This window comes from Oryctolagus cuniculus, chromosome 9 (genome assembly GCF_964237555.1).
Source record: "Oryctolagus cuniculus chromosome 9, mOryCun1.1, whole genome shotgun sequence".
In the NCBI taxonomy this organism is placed as follows: domain Eukaryota; kingdom Metazoa; phylum Chordata; class Mammalia; order Lagomorpha; family Leporidae; genus Oryctolagus; species Oryctolagus cuniculus.
Window position 1 is genome coordinate 70,871,205 of NC_091440.1, and position 18,183 is coordinate 70,889,387.

Genomic DNA, 18,183 nt, shown 5'->3' on the forward strand with positions numbered 1-18,183 from the left:
CTGATTTTCAAATAAATAAATAAATCTTAAAAAAAAAAAGAAAAAAAAAAGGAAGTGGAGCAGCCTGGAGCAGCCAGGACTAGAACTGGTGCCTGGCACTGCAAAAGGCAGCTTTACCTGCTGTGCCACAGCGCCGGCCCCTAAATGAATACTTCTTGAATAAATCAAAAAGGCTGACTCATCTAAAATAAGATCCTCATGTGATTTTCTTGTTTATCCTGAAGGGCCACAGTTTTCTTCTACTAAAAATCTACCCAGCTTCAAAATTGTGCTGTTACCTTTTGTCTCTGTCACTAGGCCTTCTGATTAGTTACCAAATACTTTCAATTTCACAATGTTATTCAAACCCTTCTCCTTCTTTCTATGGCTACCATTGTTAATATGAGCAAGGCTGGAATCAGGCAGACTTGGATTTGAGTCCTATCTTGTAACTGATCTTAGGCAAGTTCATACGGGGTTGGAAGAGAAGGTTTCATTGATCAAGTATTGTACAGGCTGGTTGGAATAGGAAATGAGATAATGTATCTGAAACATCTATTCACACCTGACACAAGGGAAGTGACCAGTCCACTCCCTCATGGCTAATCCATAAAAAATGGGTATTGTCCCTTCTCCTTGTCATACTCCTTTTTAATACTGTACAGCAGCATATCACTACTACCAAAAAATCTTCCATAACTATTACATGCTACCCAATTACTTAGCCTACTATGGCCCAAGGATTATATACACGTTATATAATTTAATACTACCAAACCATTCACCTAGCATTCATAGCCCACCCAAGTCGACCTCTCCTCTTCCTAGCTGTGATGGTTAACTTTGTGTGTCAAAGTGGGTAGGCTACTGAGCGCAGTATATTGGGTAAAACACCTGTGAATGTAGTGTTTAAGATGAGATTCACATTTAGCTTTGAGTAAATCAGATTATCCTCCATGAGGCATGGCCTTGACCAGTCAGTTAGTTGAAGGTCTTAAAGACAAAGGAGGAGGTCCCGTGAGAAAGAAGGAGTCCCTGAGAGAGAAGACTCCAGCTGCAACATCCTCTCCTTCCACCTGCCTGCCCGGACGAATGCCGACTTGCCAGCCCCACTCTCATGCGAGCCAGTTTTTAAAAACCTCAGGACCTGTCAGAATCCTACCTGTTCCCCCTGTCCGCACTCCTCTCTCATCTGTGAGCATTTTACCCAGGAGGGGCTCACTGGTGACTCTGGATTCCTTGAACTCCTCAGACACATTTTTTTGCATTGCTGTAATCTGTATTCATGATAGTTTCCTGACAAGGATGTAAGCTGTTCCAGCTCCGCCACTGAGTTATCTGGGGGAAGCTACGGAACATCCAGGAGCTTCTGTTTCTTCACTCAAAAACGAAGATAATCAGTTTCTTACTGAAATGATGTATAGGGAATATACATGCACACAGTATTGTGAAACACACAACTTGGTATGCAAAATGTACTTAATACCATTAATCTCCTGGGAAGCCTGTGTGGCAATGAAATGAGCCATATTATGTCCTGTCAGGCTGAGGAATGAAGACAGATCTGCAAGGTTAGGTAGTAACTGAGAATCTCAGAGCACAGACGACGTGTGATTCTAAGAATGAGCACACAAGGATGTAAGTGTGGAGGCAGACCCATAACCACAAAATCACTCCAAGACAAAGAGAGCTAAATAGACTCAAGATCCAAGGTACTCACCCACTCTGGAAGAGTACAAGTAATCACCACTACTTTAAGTAGATGGGATGCTGGGATCAGCGTGTTCCCAACAGTAAGAGTCCAGATATGGACATGAAAGTATAAGGCCAGGGGTTGAGTGAGCTTTCTTACATTAGTGCAAGTTCAGTGGTAACAGGGATTTAGTACAAAAAAATCAATGACTGATGTTGTGACCACCTAACTAACTATACACACAAATGGTTCTATAAATAAGGTTAAGGTTAATTACAGGTGATAGCTAAATTGCTTCAGGTGATTGGAATAAAGCATCCGGGAACAGAGAGCTGAAGTGTTTATATAGTAGCATTTTGAGAGAAACAAGACTTAGGGGTGGGGACAGAGGTTTGGTTAAGTAGCCACTTGGGACACCTGCCTCTCATGTTAGAGTGTCTGGGTTCGAGTCCCATCTCTGCTTTTGATTACAACTTGGGTGGAAGCAGATGGTGAACCAAGTGCTTGGTCCCTGTTACCCCCATAGGAGACCCAGATTGAATTCCTGGCTCCTGACTTGCATCTGCCCCAGCCCCAGCTATCATGGGGAATAAGCCAGTGGATGGCAGCTCTCTGTCTCCCTCTGTCTCTCTGCCTTTCAAATAAATAAAATAAAATCTTTAAAAAGAATTAAGGATTCCATCCTCTTATCTGTGTATATGCCAACTTGCTTCACTCATAAAATTAGCATCTTTATCAAAAATTGTTGGATTAGTTTTAGGAAGCTTTATTTTATTAACCAAAAGTCCTGCTTGCTCAGTTGCATGGCAGAGTCTGGGTAGGAGCCCAGGCTCTAGGCAGAATTATGGCTGGAATTAAATTTTGCTATTGACTCCAATAAATAAAAGGAGCTATTGATTGGAGATAGAACAACCTCAGTGTTCCCATTTGTTCACCTGATCAACACTTATGTTCCTGTTAGAGTTTACCAGGCATAACAGGTGTTTCAATCAGCATCCCAACTTGAAAAACAAAGGAAAAACTCACTCTAGGATAATTTAGTAAGGTTTATAAAGCACAGGGTTAAGGAAACAATAGGGATGAGAAGAATTTGGATAGCAATTGAGCACTTACCCCTCTTGGGAACAAAGGGGGAGAGAGAACTTTACAGAGCCTGAAAGGAGAATCATGCACAGCAGGTGCCTTGAGGAGTGCAGTGAGTGACCCTAGCATAGCGGTCATAGCCAGCTCAAGGCAACATCTCACTCTTGGCTCCTCTTTGGATCCCCTTTAACTAAACCCTTCCTGACCTGAAGTCAAAGGGTAAGGAGTCACATAGGGCAGCCTCTGAGTTGAAAGTAGGACAGAGAAGGCTGGAGGGTGAGTCTGGAGGACAAAATACATGGTATCTGGCACCCCTGGGTTTTCAAAACACAACAGAATCCTTTTTTCTTTATCCCTCTAACGAATCAATCTTTGTCTCTTCTTTCCCAGGTTATTCTTTTTTTTTTTTTTAACTTATTTGACAGGTAGAGTTAAACAGTGAGAGAGAGAGAGAGAGAGAGACAGAGAGAGACAAAGAGAAAGGTCTTCCTTCCGTTGGTTCACCCCCCAAATGGCGGCTACAGCCAGTGCTGCGCCAATCCGAAGCCAGGAGCCAGGTGCTTCTTCCTGGTCTCCCATGCGGGTGTGGCGCCCAGTCACCTGGGCCATCCTCCACTGCACTCCCAGGCCACAGCAGAGAGCTGGACTGGAAGATAAGCAGCCAGGACTAGAACCGGGCGCCCATATGGGGTGCCGGCACCGCAGGCAAAGGATTAGCCAAGTGAGCCATGGCGCTGGCCCCCCAGGTTATTCTTAAGCAAGACCACCTCCCAAAGGTTCACCCTCAAAGAACTTCTTCAAAATCACTGTTCTCTCTCGCTCTTTCTCATGGGTTTAATTCTCATCACTATGCATAATTCCTGAAAATGCAGTCCTACCTCTAACGTACTCTTTCTACCTGTTGAATAATGACTTATATGTCTATTGGTACCTTAAAATCAATGGAGCTAGGGGCCAGCGCTGTGGCATAGTGGGTAAAGCCGCCAATTGCGGTGCTGGCCCGCCAAGTGCAGTGCACCCATATGGGCACAGGTTCGAGTCTCGGATGCTCTATTTCCTATCCAGCTCTCTGCTGTGGCCTGGGAAAGCAGTAGAAGATGGCCCATGTGCTTGGGCCCCTGCACCTGCATGGAAGACCTGGAAGAAGTTCCTTGTTCCTGGCTTCGGGTTGGCGCAGTTTCAGCCATTGCGGTCATTTGGGAAGTGAACCAGCAAATGGAAGACCTCTCTCTCTCTGTCTCTGCCTCTCTGTAACTCTGCCTTTCAAATAAATAAATAAATCTTTTTAAAAAAATCAGTGGTGCCCGAAACAAACCCATAATCTCCCATTCTCTCAGAAACAAACTAGCTTCTCCCTCTAAATTACCTTACTTCTGTGAGTCGCACCATCATTCCTCCAATTCCTCACGATTGCAGGTTCAGTCATGCTTACCTGTGCCTTCCTTTTCTTATTCTCCACTGCTCACAAACCCAAATCCTACACATTTTCTCCTCTGGTATGCCTTTCTAGTGTATGTCTAATCTCATGACTGTCCATGGTCTCCACTTTTTACCTGGACTATTGTAATAGATTCCTAAATGTTTCTCTAGCTCCAATCCATGCCAACGCACAACCATCTGAGTTTACCAAATCGCCTCCTTGACACCATGGTTTCTGTCTCTGTGCTTGAGATGGGACATTTAAAGGGAAGGAACAATCTAGGACTTGAGTCTTCCTGAAGCAGTACTTTACTCCTTTCAACACGGAACATTTACAGTATATGTATGCGTAGAGGGTGTGTAGCACATCGCCCTCATTTTGCGTGTAACAACCTGAAGCCCAAGGGGGCTACTTGTCAACATAACCTGTCTCCAAAACCCAGTGCTCTAAGGCTCCTTTGACAGCTCTCTCTTCCCTGTCTGGCTGATGGATCAGCAGTTCTGCAGCTTGCCTTTACAGGCTGCTTCTGCAACCTGTTCCCAGCTCATCTTTTTAATCCTTTATTCTGCAACCACCCTATATATAGCCTACCGTCTATGTAAAGTCAACATTCTGGAATACAACTTGTGACCGTCACCATTAATGTCCTTGCTCATGCCTTCTCTGTTTTAATTGGCCTTCTCACCCTCGATTCTCCAAATTCTACTTGTTGAAAAATCCATGTATCCTTAGAAGCATATGCCATAAGAACTCTTCCTTTAAAATATCCATTGCAGAGCACTTTACAAAGCCTTTCTAGATTTTTCACAATCAAATATGACCTTTCTGTCTTTTGAATTCCCCAACAACTTTCAGTACTGTTATTTTACCCTGAGCTATAGAATATTTGTATCGCTTGTCTCAACCCCATATTATAGTATCAATGCAGTATATTTCATAGACATATCTTTGAAGCTTCAAACATTTTTAAATTTTGACTTACACTACTTTTTTTTCATTGGAAAGAAGCAACTGTATTTGTCCACTATGTTTTTTTTAAGATTTTATATATTTATTTGAGAGGTAGAGTTCTAGACAGTGAGAGGGAGAGAGAGAAAGGTCTTTCTTCAGTTGGTTCTCCTTCCAGATAGCCACAGTGGCTGGATCTGTGCCAATCCAAAGCCAGGAGCCAGGAGCTTCTTTCTGGTATCCCATGTGGGTGCAGGGGCCCAAGGACTTGGGCCATCTTCTACTGCTTTTCCAGGCCATAGCAGAGAGATGGATTAGAAGAGGGGCAGCTGGGACTAGAACCAGCACTCGTATGGGATGGCAGCGTTGCAGGCGGAGGATTACCTACTGCACCACGGCACCAGCCCCTGTCCACTATTTGAATATCACATATCTCATACATTCCTCCCTTTAGCAGGAGGGGATAAAGTTTTGTTGTTAGTGTTAGCTTCTTATTTACTAAGATGATGATATCTACCAGAGCATATATCATTTTCCTCTGCTTCCTTACCATCCTCCTTATCATGTTGGCAGGGGACAAAGACCAAGCAGTTTAGTCTTTTTTCTAAGTCTCTTTGTAGTTAAATGTTGCATGGAAGATATATTGAAGAAATCAGTAATTGAAAGATTTCACGCATATTGTTTTAGTCCATTTGTGCTTTTTATAACAAAATATCTGACACCAGATAATTTATAAATAGATACTTATTTATTTCTCACAAGTCTAGAGGCTTGGGATATAAGATGTAGGTAGGTTTAGTAGGATGGCACCTTGTGCTATGTCCTCATGGTGAGTGGGACAGAAAGTAAGAGAGAGAGAACAAACTTCCTCCACCAAGCCCCATTATGTTCATCCATTCATGAGGGCAGAGCTGTCACAAGCAAGCCTGTTCCCCAAAGTCCTTGCATGCCAACACTAGTGCACTGGGGATTAAGTTTCTAACATGTGAATTTGGGGGACACATTCAGACCATAGCATATATCAGAACTGGTACTAGATATACTTTCTTTCTCTTTGGACATATTTCTATTCTAATCTTACCTCTACTACTATCTAACCAAAATACCTTGGGAAAGTAACTTAATCTTTCTGAACCTTAGACAGTCTGGACTAGGTCCAAGTTTTCGACATTGCTTTTAAGCCGAGAAACTTAAACATGTAGTATGTAAAACTGTTGAAATCAGAGTCAGAAGTAGTTCGGCTGAAAATTTGGGAAGGCAATTTGAGAAATGATGCGTGAAATCCAGCAGACAAGGTGACCTCAGATCCAAACTCGCACCAATTAGCAGGGGGTTCTAAAATGCAATTGAAATGCAACTTAAATGGGCCAGTATTGTGGCACAGTGGTAAAGCCTCTGCCTGGACACAGGTATCCCATATGGGTGCCAATTCATATCCCAACTGCTCCACTTCTGATCCAGCTCCCTACTAATGCACCTAGGAAAAAGCCATGGAAAATGACACAAGTACCTGGGCCCCTGCCACCCATGGGAGACTTAGATGGAGTTCCAGGCTCCTGGCTTTGGCCTGACACGACTGTGGATATTGTGGCCATTTGGGGAGTGAACCAGCAGGTGGAAGATCACTCTCTTGCTCTGTCCCTCCCTCTCTTTGTAACTCTGCCTTTCAAATAAATAAAATAAATCTTAGGAAAAAAAAAAAAAAGAAAGAAATGCAACTAAAAAGGTTGTACTCACTAGAGAAAGACCTGAACAGCACTAAATCAGTGGGTCATCCCAGTGGCTCTCAAGACAAGTTAGACTGTTCCTTGTTCACTACAGTGGTCTGAAGCCTATGTCCTATTTCTAGTAGAAGTAAGAAGGAATGAGGCTACAACCAGTGATCAATATCATCACATTGTCGTACTTGCCTTTGAAAGGCTTGGGGAATCCAGAATTGGCTTGATGGCCCTGTGTCAATCCACTGAGAGAACTCAATCACAGCTCTGACTGAGGCAGTGCTCAGCAACTGTGGCCAAGGGAAAGGGAGAAACTTTGAGGACACAGCTTGGAGCCAAAAGGCTGGCAGTTCTCAGGGAAAGCCTAGGTCGGGGCCATAGTTTTAGCCTATCTTTCCAGCTGAAGCTATTTCTGAACAAGCTTGCTATCCAACAATTACCAGACCTTCCTATCATCTGCTCTGTTAGTATGGCTGTCGTAACACAGAACACTATTAAAGCAGTTCGTTGTCAAGGTTGTAGCTTTATAATGCCTGGGACCCAGGTTTTTGCTTTTATTGTTCTGTCATCCTAGGGTGTGGTCCTTTTCATCACGGTCCAAGATGTCTAATTATATTCAGCAGCAAGATGTAGAAAAGGGAGTGCAAGGCATACTCTTACCCTTGAAAGTCACAACCGTAAGCTTGCACATATCACTCAGAGGACCACAGACACACTCAGACACCAGGGAGGCCGGGTGATGGAATCTGTCCCTGGTATCCATCTAAATCCAAGGTTCTTTACTAAGGAAGGGTAGAAAGGGTATTAGGGCAACAGTGCCTTCCAGGAGGTCTGGTGCCACCCATCGTTGGCAGCCAGCTTCTCCAGGCCAGCTTCTTGGCTCTCAGAGCTGTGTCTTAAGCTGCTTTCTGCAGCTTACACAAGGCTTTTAGGGCAAGAATCTCTGACTCCATATATCTACTTGAATCAATTATGAAGTCCACAAAGACAGACTAACTGGAGATTTAGTGGTATTTTTATGTGAAAATATTTTACTAATGAGAATTGTAGAGAGAAACTCTCGTAATTCTGGTATAAGTAGGAGTAAAAGAGGCCAGTTAGGTCTCTGGAACTTGATCTGTCGCTGTAAAGTGGAAGATTTTTTTTTTTTTTTGACAGGCAGAGTGGACAGTGAGAGAGAGACAGAGAGAAAGGTCTTCCTTTTGCCGTTGGTTCACCCTCCAATGGCCGCTGCGGCTGGTGCACTGCGGCCGGCGCACAGCGCTGATCCGATGGCAGGAGCCAGGTACTTCTCCTGGTCTCCCATGGGGTGCAGGGCCCAAGCACTTGGGCCATCCTCCACTGCACTCCCTGGCCACAGCAGAGAGCTGACCTGGAAGAGGGGCAACCGGGACAGAATCCAGCGCCCCGACCGGGACTAGAACCCGGTGTGCCGGTGCCGCAAGGCGGAGGATTAGCCTAGTGAGCCGCAGCACCGGCTTAGTGGAAGAATTTTTAAGGATGGAATTTTGTGATCTTGGTAGTGAGAAGTTTTGGGTTTCAGGGAGAAAGAAAGTTTTCGATAGATATGGAAACATATTCGAGTAAATAAACACAGGCATGGAAATTTCAATAGCGGCTGGTGTCAGGAGTACGGGGCTGTTCTTCAGGTTATCACACAGAGGCAGGCTTCTGAGGCCTCCGAATATTCGTTTGGTCACTGGTCAGCCCCGTCTCATAGCTTCCCTGATCCAGAGAAAAACACTGAGAACGAGCTGTCCCAGGGAAGCTTCCAAGCCCTTCAGCACTGCAGAGCCAAGGGTGGCAGAGTCCTGATGAGTGACAGGTCCTGCTGTCGGGATTCAGGAAGCTGGCAGTGCCACTGAAAGAGCAAGCACCTTCCACCCCAGGCAGCACTTCTAACATATCACAGCTGAAGCAGACGTCAGCTATGGGGAAGCTGCAAGGCACAGTCTGGGCAATGAGGGCAATTTGGACCCTTGAACTGTGAAGTAGGCTGCTGGGATTGCTTCTGCTATCCCCAGCCTCATGGCTCCCATAATTATTGGTATTCTCAGTCTCACTCAAAGACTATAGGAGCAAACATGTTGTCCTAACTAGGGTTTGTTTGTGAGACAGACTGGGTGGAATGGTCCTAACTGGGAAGGTTAGGCTCAAGGTTTCAAACAAATCCACAAGTTTAAGCAACGGCATATAATTAAATATGGAAACATTGCCAAAACATTTTTGTTTCAGGGTTAGCCTGAAGGCATGTGAATTCAGACAGTAGATCTGCAACCACGATGCAAAGCCTAGATGGAAAAGTCCATTTGGAATATGAGTTCCCTCATCCAAAATAAGCAGAAAGAGATTATGGATTCAGCAACAAGCATTGCAACCTCAGGAAGAATTCATTTCTATCTAGAATTCATTCTTTTTTAATTTTAAAAAGTCTGTTTATTTGAGAGGAAAAGAAGGAGAGACATAGAGGTCCCATCCACTGATTCACTTTCCAAATACCTGCAACAGCTCGGGCTGGGCTGGGGAGGGAGTCAGGAGTCAGGAAGGCAATCCATGTCTCCCATGTCGGGGGCGGGAACTCAGTTACTCGAGCCATCACTGCTGCCTCTAAGCGTCTGCATTCACAGGAAGCTGGAGTCAGACCAGAGTTGGGAATCAAACTCAGCTACTCTGATATGGGGCACACAGATGTCTTAACTACTAGGCTATATACTTGTTCTGACTATTTACAGTTAGAAATCTGTGACACAACCTAATGACGATTGGGCGATCTCCCCAAACCTACTGTTGAATTAGAATTAGCAGTCAAAAGTTCCACAGTTGGGGCTGATGCTGTGGCGTAGCTGGTAAAGCTGCTGCCTGCAGTGCCATCATCCCACATGAGTGCTGGTTTGAGTCTCGACCACTCCTCTTTTGATCCAACTCTCTGCTAATGGCGTGGGAAAGCAGTGAAAGATGGCCCAGTCCTTGGGCCCCTGCACCCATGTGGGAGACCTGGAAGAAGCTCCTGTCTCCTGGCTTCAGATCTGCTCAGCTCTGGCCACTGTGGCCATTTAAGGAGTGAACCAGCAATGGAAGGCATCTCCCTCTCTCTCTGCCTCTCCTTCTCTCTCTGTGTAACTCTTTCAAATAAATAAATAAAGTTTTTAAATAAATAAACAAATAAAGCTTTTATTTATTTATTTGAAAGAATTACACAGAGAAAGAAGGAGAGGCAGAGAGAGAGAGGTCTTCCATCTGCTGGTTCACTCCCCAATTGGCTGCAATGGCTGGAGCTGCGCAGATCTGAAGCCAGGAGCTAAGAACTAGGAGCTTCTTCAGGGCATCCCACATGGGTGCATGGGCCCAAGCACTTGGGCCATCTTCTACTGCTTTCCCAGGCCGTAGCAGAGAGCTGGATTGGAAGTGGAGCAGCCGGGACTTGAACAGGTACCTATATGGGATGCTGGCACTGTGGGTGGTGGCTTTACCTGCTACGCCACCGCGCCAACCGCAATAAATAAATCTTTAAAAAAATGTAAAAAGAAAGTTGCACAGTGAAGCTTGAGACTTCTGTATCCACAGGTGATGAGCCTACATTAAATTAAACACCAAGTAATGATGGCCAGTTTTATGTGTCAACTTGTCTCCAGTTATTCAATCAAATACCAATCTAGCTGCTGCTCTGAAGGTATTTTATAGATGAGATGAACATCTACAGCAAGTTGACTTTAAGCAAAGAAGAGTATCCATGATAATTTGCTTGATAAGCAGTTGAAAAGCCTTCCTGGAAGAAATGAGGTTTCCCTGAAGAAGAAATTCTACCTGTGGACTGCCTATGCCTTCCTGATAGCTTGCCCCAGAGATTTCAGATTTGCCAAGGCAGTCCTTGCAATCACATATGCAATTTGTTAGTTTGCGTGCGCACACACACACACACATAATATGTATGTGCCAGATTGTATCTATTCTTTTAGAATTTTGTTTAATTTATTTGTTTGAGGGGAAAAGAGGTTGGGGGTGTTCTTCCATCCACTGGTTCACTTCCCAAATGGCTGTAACAGCCAGTGCTGGGCCAGGCCAAAGCTAGGAGCCCAGAGTTTTTTCCAGGTCTCCCATTTGGGTGCAGGGCCCAAGGACTTGGGATGGCTTCTATTGCTTTCCCAGGCCATAGCAGAGAGCTGGTTCAGAAGTGGAGCAGCTGGGACTCAAACCAGCATCCATATGGGATGCCAGCTTCGCCAGGCAGGGCTTAAACTGCTATGCCACAACACTGGTCCCATGGTTATCTTAGAATTGTACCTATGGGGGCTGGCACTGTGGTATAGCACATAAAGCTGCCGCCTGCAGTACCAGCATCCCATATGGCCACTGGTTCAAGTCCCAGCTGCTCCACTTCTGATCCAGCTCTCTGCTATGGCCTGGGAAATTAGTAGAAGCCAGCCCAAATTCTTGGGTCCCTGCACCCATGTGGGAGACCTGAAAGAAGCTCCTGGCTCCTGGCTTTGAATCGGCTCAGCTCTGGCAGTTGCAGCCATTTGGGGAGTGAACCAGTGGATAGAAGACCTCTCTCTGTTTCTCTCTCTCTGCCTCTGCCTCTCTGTAACTCTGTCTTTCAGATAAATAAATAAATAAATAAACATATTTTTAAAGATTTGAGAGTTAGAGTTACAGACAGTGAGAGGGAGAGACAGAGAGAAAGGTCTTCCTTCCGTTGGTTCACTCTCCAAATGGCTGCCAAGGCTGGAACTGCACCGATTCAAAGCCAGGAGCCAGGTGCTCCTTCCTGGTCTCCCATGCGGGTGCAGGGGCCCAAGCACCTGGGCCATCTTGTACTGCTTTCCCAGGCCACAGCAGAGAGCTGGATTGGAAGAGGAGCAGCCGGGACTAGAACCAGTGCCCATGTGGGATGCCGGCTCCGCAGGTGGAGGATTAACCTACTGTGCCATGGTGCTGGTCCCAATAAATAAATCTTTTAAAAAAATGAATTGCACCTATGAAATACATGAAATTGGTTATTTTTATATTAATAAAAATTTGAAAAATATATTTGTAACCTGGATGTATATCTACTTATTACATTGTGAATGAATGGCTTCTTTACACTCATATTATTTCTGGTGCCCTTCACTCTTCTGGACCAGGAGTAATGCAATCTTTGCAATTCTCAGTTACCCACAGAGGAAAAATAGTGGAATGAAAAATCCCAATTGGCAGATCTTCCCAAAATCATTTACGTTTGACCTCATATTTAATCATAGGATATTAAACCAGACAGTCATTATAAAGGGCCTGGAAGAACACATCACATTTTCACATATCCATGGTTCTCAATCCTGGCTTTTCAGCAAGATCTGCCATGCCAAGGCCTTGTCCCCAGAAGTACTTTATTCAGTAGAGCTGGAGGGAGTCTTTCCTTGAAAACTCGCTTGCTTTCCTTTCCCACTTGGTGAACCAATTCACTGATGCCCTTGATGTTCCTCTGGAATCACAACACATAAGGGTAAAGGGGTAGAAGCTCAATTCTGTGCAATCAGTCAGTGATAAATCACTTGAGCAACAGCCCAGGTTAGCAGCCAGCCCGGTTTTAAGGACCTGCAGTGACAAGCACCTAAGGCATCTGCTCCATTTCGGGAGAAGGTTGCTAGAGAGCTTGGCTATTTTTTTTTTTTTTTTTTTACATTGAACAGAATCTCTCTGAACTTTACATTCATACCTCCTTCTCCAGTTCTCCACTTAGGACTCATTCCTATCATTCTGTCACTTTTACTCCAAGTCTATCAAATGTGTTAGAAGTCTCAAAAAGGTATTGATGGCCGGTGCCGTGGCTCACTTGGCTGATTCCGGCGCCAGCACCCCGGGTTCTAGTCCCTGTTGCTCCTCTTCCAGTCCAGCTCTTTGCTGTGGCCCGGGAGGGCAGTGGAGGATGGCCCAAGTGTTTGAGTCCCTGCGCCCGCATGGGAGACTGGGAGGAAGCACCCAGCTCCTGGTTTTGGATCGGTGCAACACCGGCCGTGGCGGCCATTAGGGGAATGAACCAACGGAAGACCCTTCTCTCTGTCTCTCTCTCTCACTGTCTATAACTCTACCTGTCAAATAAAAATTTTAAAAAAGGTATTGATTGGGTCTGCTGCAAATCCGAGTGATTCACCATTGCTTGCCATCTCTTGTATTCATGTTTTTGACTGATTCTCAAATTCCTCACAGCTGCTAAACCAAAATTTTATTTTTGCCCAAGTCCTATTCTTACTCCCGCACTTTCCCAAAAGATAATCTCAGCTCCCTCTTTGATTGTGTATCAGATTAAAGCCAGCTCTGGGTAGCTATCTTTTCCATCTCTAAAGGGCTCTATTTTCACTATGAAGATGCTACTTCCATTGAGTATCTATTTCTAAAAAAGAAAACCCAAACCTGTATTTTTTCCACGTCTTGACAAATTTACTTACGTCCATCTAAGCCTCTCATGCTTCACCGGACATTTCCTGTTATTCCTTGCATATTTACCCTTTCTCATTACCTGAAATTACAGCACCTAACCCATTCTGATTTGTATTACAGAGTCTGCAGCCTGTCTGCTAGGTCCTACTGGATGCAAAGCCACTGGAAGGCTCATTAGCTTCATAGTACTGAGCACAGTGACCCACACAAAGAAGGCAGTCAGTAATTATTTGATGAAGAATGTGCAACACCTTAGAAATTTACAGCGCAGCCATGTATCACTTCACAAGCCGGATATGTTCTAGGAAATGCATCATTGGACAACCTCATTGTGCAACCAATATGGAGTGTAAGATGTGGGCAATGTTATCTTCCAGGACCACTGACGTATGTGCAGTCCACTGTTGGCTGGAATGTTGTTATGTGGCACCTGGCTTTATTTTAAGTCACAATGAAGCCACATAGCAAAAATATGTCTTAGGAGGCAGCTACCCTCTCTCCATGGCTCCTTCTTGTCCTCTTCACTTCCCTCTTCTTGTTGAAGATGGCTTTTATGCTGATGAAATGTGTGTAAGAAACCAAACTGAAGCCCAAATGAACCACCTTCAGCTTTGTCTCCCTCTTTCTGATTTATTATTCATTAAATCACATCTGTGTGCACACATGTGTGTGTGCACACGAGAATACATAATCCACACCTTATTCTTGTTATAGAATTCTTATCAAGCAAACTAAAACATAAAGCCCCCTCCTCCCAGAGGTAACTGCCAGTGGCACTTGGATGCATATGTTTAAGTTATTTCTTCTAGGCATTTAGTACCTTCAACGGAAATGCAGAGCAAGATCTGCTATAAATATCCCTGATGAAGATAATCAAACACTGTAGCCACGTGATTTCCTATTTGTCCTTCACTGTGATTTGTATCTATGCCACGTTCTTGGAGATCCACCTACTCCTGTTTATCGCTGCAAATTCCTGGACGCCACGTCCTCCTGAATGGTATGCATTGCGTTCCTTTTTTTTCCCCCAAATACACAAGGCTTTTAACAATCTTTCCTCTACAAGGAAAATGTATAGCAAACACAAAATGCCACATCAATTCAGGTTTTCAGAGAAACCCTGAAAGAATCAAAGCAAGTACATTTAGCTAAGCTGAGTAACAAAATGATTGTTTCTAGGGAAGTTATGACTCAGGAAAATGTAGAGTGCAATAAATAGACCAAAGTTCTCAATTGAAAGTTCTGTGATATGAATATAATACAAAATTTGTTTCTGTTTTTTTTTTTTGAAATGGAGAGCGAGAGAGACAGAAACAGATGGAGAGAGATTCCCCTACCTGTTGGTTTACTCCCCAAATGCTGCAATGGCCAACTGCTAGAGCAGGTCTAAGCCAATAAAATTTATTTTCAATAATAAAATGGCTGATTTGTATGAAAGCTTATTAAGTATCAGGCACTGTTCTAAGATCATTGCATGCATTATATGATCTAATCCTGAGGGAGGTACTTTTGTTACTTATTCACATTCTGTAGATGGTGGAACTGTGCCCATGTCACATGGTTTGTAAGCAGTAAATCAAGGTTTCAAATTCAGGTCTGTCTGACTTCAAAGCTCACTGATTTCCCTTCAACAAATAGTCGAGTCCCTACTCTGGTGAACAAGCAGCCAATGGCCTCTGTCTGCACAATTTACAAGGCAGCAATGGAGGTAGACCTGCATCAGTAAGACAAGAGTAATTATTTAAACTAAAATTGTGATCCTCACCATGAGCAAAAGGTGGAATGTATCTTCTGATGTATTCCAAACTCACAGGCAGTGCTTGTGTTAGATGCCCCATAAGTATTGCCTGAAAGTTGAGTAAGGTTCTAGGAGGTAAACAAGAGTGGGCTTAGCCAAGTGTTGGTGGAGGCTGGGAAAGGCCTTCTCTGAGAAGGTGGCTCTCAAACGGAGTCCTGAAGGCTGACGTGAGCGACTGCCGGGAGGAGAAGCTTGCAGGGACCGGGGACGGGTGTTGGCAGCTGCATGCCTGCGGTGCTTGACTCAGGAGAGACACTCTGGAGACAGAGAGGAGGGACAGAGGGCCCTGAGGTGAAGCACAGAGGGCTAGGAGAGCACAGGGAAGCAAGGGCAGCCTAAGACAGACTGCAGGCAAGAGGGGCTATGATCAAGCCCTAGGAGGATGTTATTTCTTGGTCCCCAGAGCAATGGTTGCTAGGGAAGTGCTCTAATGAGAAGAATGCCAGCCACAGATTTCCACTGCTCATTTGAGCTGGAGTGTAGTCAGCTAGGGAGTCAGTTAGTTGTCAAGTGCAGTGGTCCAGACTTGGAGAAGGATGATTTCAGTGGAGAAACAGAGGCGAAGAGATGAGTGATGCTCATGTGACTGCCTGGGTATGAAGAAGAGAGGGAATGCATCTGTCAGGAGGCCTGCTTTGGTTGCTATTGCTATGTAACAAATTACTCCAAAATGGAGTGACTTAAATGATAATTATTTATGATCTCACACAGTGTCTTCAAATATTAAGAATCTCAGAAGCTGGCGCTGCAGCTCACTAGGCTAATCCTCCGCCTGCGGTGCCAGGACCCCGGGTTCTAGTCCCGGTCGGGGCACCGGATTCTGTCCCAGTTGCTCCTCTTCCAGTCCAGCTCTCTGCTGTGGTCCGGGAGTGCAGTGGAGGATGGCCCAGGTTCTTGGGCCCTGCACCCACATGAGAGACCAGCAGGAAGCACCTGGCTCCTGGCTTCAGATCGGCGCAGTGCGCTGGCTGCAGCATGCCAGCCATAGTGACCACTTGGCGGGTGAACCAATGGAAAAAGAAAGACTTTTCTCTCTGTCTCTCTCTCTCTCTCTCACTGTCTAACTCTGCCTGTCAAAAAAAAAAAAAAAAAAAAAAATCTCGGAGCAGCTTACCTAGTTCTAGTCACCTTGTGTTGACCCACCCTGACCACTCTTGGTTTCCTGCATGCAGGTAACTTTGACTAACAACTGAAAGCAATCAGTTTTCTAGCTGGGCCAGTCAATGAACTCTTTCTTAAAAAACAAAAGACTCTGGTTAAAAGAGAATTTATTAGAAAGATATGGGACAGCTCACAGAATCCCAAGGCTTGGGAAGGACATTCCCAGATTATCCCAGTGGTAGAAGACCACTGGACTCCTCAAAACATCATTGGTGAAATAAATCGTATCCCATTTATTTTATTTTATTTTTATTTATTTATTTTTTATTATTAGAGAGAGAGCTCTTCCATCCGATGGTTCACTCCCCAGTTGGCTGCAATGGCTGGAACTGCGCCAATCCAAAGCCACGAGCCAGGAGCTTCTTCCGGGTCTCCCATGCGGGTGCAGGGGTCCAAGGACTTGGGCCATCTTCCACTGCTTTCCCAGGCCATAGTAGAGAGCGGGATCAGAAGTGGAGCAGCCGGGACTAGAACCAGAGCCCAAATGGGATGCCAGTGCTCCAGGCCAGGGCGTTAACCCACTGCGCTACAGCGCCGGCCCCATCCCATTTATTTTAAAGATTATTTATTTGAAAGGCAGAGTTACAGAGAGAGAAGAAAAGACAGAAAAAAGAGAAAGATCTTCCATCCATTGTTTCATTCACCAAATGGCCATAATGGTCAGAGTTGGGCCAGTCTGAAACCAGGAGCCAGGAGCTTCTTCCAGGTCTCCCACATGGGTGCAGGGGCCCAAGCACTTGGTCCATCTTCCACATCTTTCTCAGGCCATCAGCAGGGAGCTGGATCAGAAGTGGAACAGCCAAGACACAAACTGGCAGCCATATGGGATGCTAGCATCTCAGGCTAGCACCTCAGCTTTACCAGACCCCCATATTCAAAGATTTTTTAGTGGTCCTTGAGTTATGCTAACCAAGATGAACTGTCCTAGAATAAAAGGTGATTGGCTAACCTCAGCCACTAACCACTCTTGGCAAAAAAGAAGGCAGGTTCCTTAACTAACAGTCCTTTTGGAATTGCTACAATGAGGAGCCAGTAATTCCCAACAAGGAATTCAGCACTCTGCTAAGAACAGAAGTGGGGGCCGGTGCCGCGGCTCACTAGGCTAATCCTCCACCTAGCGGTGCCGGCACACCTGGTTCTAGTCCCGGTCGGGGCGCCGGATTCTGTCCCGGTTGCCCCTCTTCCAGGCCAGCTCTCTGCTGTGGCCAGGGAGTGCAGTGGAGGATGGCCCAAGTGCTTGGGCCCTGCACCCGCATGGGAGATCAGGAGAAGCACCTGGCTCCTGCCATCGGATCAGTGTGGTGCGCCGGCCGCAGCGCGCCTGCAGTGGCAGCCATTGGAGGGTGAACCAACGGTAAAGGAAGACCTTTCTCTCTGTCTCTCTCTCTCACTATCCACTCTGCCTGTCCAAAAAAAAAAAAAAAAAAAGAACAGAAGGAGGAACATGTCCTGGGAAGGCTATGAGCAGCAGATACCCCCTTCAATCTGGGACCAGACCTAGTTCCAGGGTCCCTCCTGGGTTGCATGGGGAAGGGGACCAACTTTCAAACCATTAATGTGAAAGGAATTAGGAATTAATTGAGCATCATGTCAATAATTCAGAATGCCATACTATTTGACATTGACTTAGCATTTAAAAACCAAATGCATTCAAATAAATATCAGAACTAAAATAGGAGGGGCCAGCGCTGTGGCACAGTGGGTTAATCCTCCACCCGCGGCGCTGGCTTCCCATATGGTTGCCGGTTCTAGTCCTGGCTGCCCCTCTTCCAGTCCAGCTCTCTGCTATGGCCTGGGAAAACAGTGGAAGATGGCACAAGTCCTTGGGCCCCTGCACCCAAATGGGAGATCAGAAAGAAACTCCTGGCTCCTGTCTTCAGATTGGCACAGCTCTTGCCATTGCAGCCATTTGGGGAGTGAACCAACAAAAGGAAATACCTTTTTCTCTGTCTCTCCCTCTCACTGT

General features: G+C 45.3%; 1 long non-coding RNA gene across 1 annotated transcript in view; it reads left to right on the forward strand.

The window, feature by feature from the left end:
- Nucleotides 1-18,183, forward strand: part of LOC138843807 (uncharacterized) — a 35,526-nt gene that overhangs the window by 4,407 nt on the left and 12,936 nt on the right. Inside the window, exon 2 of the long non-coding RNA XR_011378805.1 lies at nucleotides 13,379-14,258. This is a non-coding gene — a long non-coding RNA (uncharacterized lncRNA). The remainder of the gene's footprint in view (nucleotides 1-13,378; nucleotides 14,259-18,183) is intronic.